General features: G+C 36.3%; 1 long non-coding RNA gene across 1 annotated transcript; it reads right to left on the reverse strand.

Annotated features, from left to right (window-relative positions):
• Positions 1–2,008: 2,008 nt before the first annotated feature.
• LOC104266036 lies at positions 2,009–3,338 on the reverse strand. Its single transcript, XR_717388.3, has 3 exons — positions 3,144–3,338; positions 2,468–2,659; positions 2,009–2,324 (listed from the first exon to the last, which is right to left on the reverse strand). It is a non-coding gene; the product is annotated as an uncharacterized LOC104266036 (long non-coding RNA).
• Positions 3,339–3,952: the final 614 nt, after the last annotated feature.

Below are 3,952 nucleotides of genomic sequence, written 5' to 3' on the forward strand. Positions count from 1 at the left end.
AGCGCAATACTAATGACGTCAACCCACTTTACAAACCAGTAGACCGGATAAAGCAACAGCCGTTGTATGGCAGGCGTTGAATTACTCTATTTACACAACCTCACTCGACTCCCTCGGGCTTTCTTTCATTCTCATTGAACCGAACAAACGAATGAGAACACGAGGTGTTTCACTGCTACAGCATTTTGTGTCTTACTATTGGTATGAGCTTGCTGTTTATATGGGGAAAATAGACAGACTCAATATGGCTTAATATTGAGATAAAACAAATACAAAATAATGATTTAAAATTGTAAATTCAAAGTTTACATGGCAAAGAAACTGGCAGAGCCAATTTATTTTTGTATAGATTAAATACAAGTTGATATAAATCCAACAACTTTCTACTTGGCCTTATTTTACCTAGGCTTTGCTAAACTTCGAAAGGCGTGTTTGTAATTCAATAATTTATACCTTAGGGGTTATTCAAATATAATATACTGACATAATAACCGGATAATAATGTGTATGTTTGAAATTCCGTCACAGGCACTTGGAGAGAAGTGGATTGTGCGAATATATTGTAGCAATATCCAATTTGTGGCAAAAATATAAACAATATTTTAAAGTTACTAATTTTTTGTTATTTAAAGTTCATATACATTTGTAAAGTACAATATTTATCAGTTGATGTTCGAACATTACCCTTTACCCTATGTCGTTTAATAATATTATGCATATAGACAGTACCGGGGGTATGATGGGACACCTTTAGCCCATAAATCTAAATATCCTAAACGTGTTTTAAACAATTACCCACGGTTCAAAGGAGTCATGATGATGCGGTTTTATAATTGTATGAATATTCTTTGCTTACTAACAAGTTGGACGACAAAATTAAATGAAAGGCTGTCCCATCTTTTCCCTCGCATCATATTATGCAGATACTACACTTGACTGTTCAAAACTATACCAATGGGAAAGGAAATTAATGTGTTCAAGACAAGAAAAATAAAAGCTTGTATTTTTAAATATTTAAATTAACTTAATAAAAATAAATAAAAATATTTTGAACTTCGCCTGTTGTGCGAATCACTAAATAACTCCACATGTGATCCATTAAATTTCATTGAATTGTTGACAATTAATAAAGTTACGATAGTACTAATTCGTGGTATTACCCCACAAAAACACGTCCCAAAATTCAGCAAACAAAAAGATAATTAAGTCGCAAATATTTTTATCGGTTTGATAAGGTTTGCCTCTATAACCCAGAGGTTACGGGTTCAAGGCTCGTCACTGTTACTATCGTGGGCGTGTGTGTGTTGCTCAAGACACTATAAACGGCAAATGCTTCAACCCAGTGGTCACTAATGGGTTGTTTAAATTATCAGGCATACGTGTATCCTGCAAAGCCAGGATAAATAAGTTACATACGTGGTAACTCTAAGCTGGCACAAGGTGTATGAAACAGAACACCCGTGTTATAACGACTGTTGTTGCCCCGCTATGGATAAATAAGTCATATCCATTTATTCGAAATTTAATATGCACAATGACCAAATGCACTATTCCGAACATTTACGATTGTAGTTACAATACGAATTGATTGGAAACATTTCGAGTGTCCGCCATTATTTCGTAACGTTTTATTACTTCTACAATTTGGGTTCAAGCCAGTGCATGCCATGTATAATTAAATTCCTGGGTGTTGGGGTAATGGGTCAACTCTGGCCCAAATCCTTGGGTGTTGGGGTAATGGAAAAACTCTGGCCTGAATCCCTGGGTGTTGGGGTAATAGGTCAACTCTGACCTAAATCCCTGGGTGTTGGGGTAATGGGTCAACTCTGACTTAAATCCCTGGGTGTTGAGGTAATGAACCAACTCTGGCCCAAATCCTTGGGTGTTGGAGTAATGGGTCAACTCTGGTCTAAATCTGTGGGTGTTGAGGTAACTTTTGTTTATTCTTCGCTGGTATATGTGCTGCTAGCTCCACCCCTCACTTCTGTGTTTAAGAAGAACATGATAATAAATTGTTACGCAGGTTCCTTTATTTGGTTTGTGTGAAATATTTTCTTGCATAAACTGTGTGCATGAAATTATTTGCATATAAACAATAAAGTTTTTTCAAATCAATATTTGATACAAAATATGCCAAACTGCAAGTAAATTTAAGTTGTGTTAAACCTATAGTGAATAAAAATTCACTGCAACTGGTGTATTATACAGCTAGCAGATATAAAGCAATTTTTTATTTACACCAAGCAACCACCAAATATAAAAAAAGGGAAGTTTGTACGTTGTTCTCTTAAGTATCCATTGTCTAAATGTCATCTTCTAACCAACTGAAACAAAGATAAAGATTGTAAAAACCAAATGATGATCATAACAAATATTGAACGTGTGTGTCCTTGGGTGAAATATCTAACGGCAATTACTGGAACTGAAACACTATCGGATCAAGTCGTATATTTCACACTTAAATTACCTGCTGGTTGTGTTGTAGCAGTAGAAGGACACTCGCTATATCGTATGCAATAGTTCCCATCCCATACTGTATTGATGGGACAAACACAAGTACGACAAATTGGTATACATATTGTAGGAGGGATAGGTCTTTCACATGTGGGTAATGGGCATCCACTACCACACTCTACTTCGATCTGGTTGCCAGGACAAACTGTTGAAAACAAAATTATGCTTTGTTGAAATTGTATATTTTTTCGTTTTGTAAAGCTTGTTTAGAAAAACACAAAAAGAGATGGGTTTGAGTTTTGTGATGTGCTTTGCAACCCCTTACAAAAAGGTTAATTTTTCACCTGATTTGAATTAATGTAACTTACTTTACCATAGCATGGCAAGGCAACGACAGTCATTATAACACGGGTGTTCTGTTTCTTACATCTCGTGCCCACCTACAAGTTATCACGTATGTAACTTTGTAGGAGATGTGATTTTTTTCCTTTTCTTCTGTAGGCTATGGCTCTCAATTGAAAAACACTATCAATGTACACTGGCTTGGTTAAAAACTTTGTGTCTCTCGCCAAAGTGTACATACATTCGCAATAGTAGCAGCATCAAGCTTTGAACCCGGTATCGTTTAGTTACAACGTGAGCACCCACCCACTAAGACAAGGCACATGACACTTTCTCATTTAAATTACCTGTTGACGGTGGTGTTGTAGTGGTGGAAAAACACTGGTTATATGGTATGCAATAATCTCCTTTCAATACTGTATTGGTGGGACAAATACAAGTGCGACAAAACTGTGGGCACACTGTAGTTGGTGGGTTAGGTATTTCACATGTGGGTAATGGGCATCCACTACCACAGTATACACGGATCTGGTTGCCAGGACAAACTGTTAAAAAAATTAAGCTATGTTGAAATTGTATAGTGGGGTGGGGGAAGATGGGACACCTTTAGCACGAAATATCTAAATATCTTGATCGTATTTTAAACAATTAACAACGGTCTATGAAAGTCGCGAGGACAAGGTTTTATAATTCTTTGAATGTTTTTTGTTTGCTCCCATCGGATGGGGGATCGGATGGGGGAAGATGGGAAACCTTTTCATTCTATTTTCTCGTCCCATTTGGTAGTAAACAAAGAACATTCAAAGATTTGTAAATCCGTATTTTCACTACTCTCACAGACCGTTGTTAATTGTTTAAAACACGATCAGGATATTTAGATATTAAGTGCAAAAGTGTCCCGTCTTCCCCTACCCTACTATATGTGTAATAAAAACAGTTAAAAATTTTAAATTTCAACTGTTAAAGAATAATGAATAAATGTAACTTTTTATCATTACACAGCGGAGCAAGAACAGTCACTATAACACAAATGTTCTGTTTCATACACCTCGTGCTCGCTTACAAGTTACCACGTATGTAACTTATTTAACCTCACATGGCGGGACAATGACAGTCGTTATAACACTGGTGTTCTGTTTCATACACCTTGTGCCCG

This window comes from Ciona intestinalis, unplaced genomic scaffold (assembly GCF_000224145.3).
Source record: "Ciona intestinalis unplaced genomic scaffold, KH HT000785.1, whole genome shotgun sequence".
Lineage (NCBI taxonomy): Eukaryota > Metazoa > Chordata > Ascidiacea > Phlebobranchia > Cionidae > Ciona > Ciona intestinalis.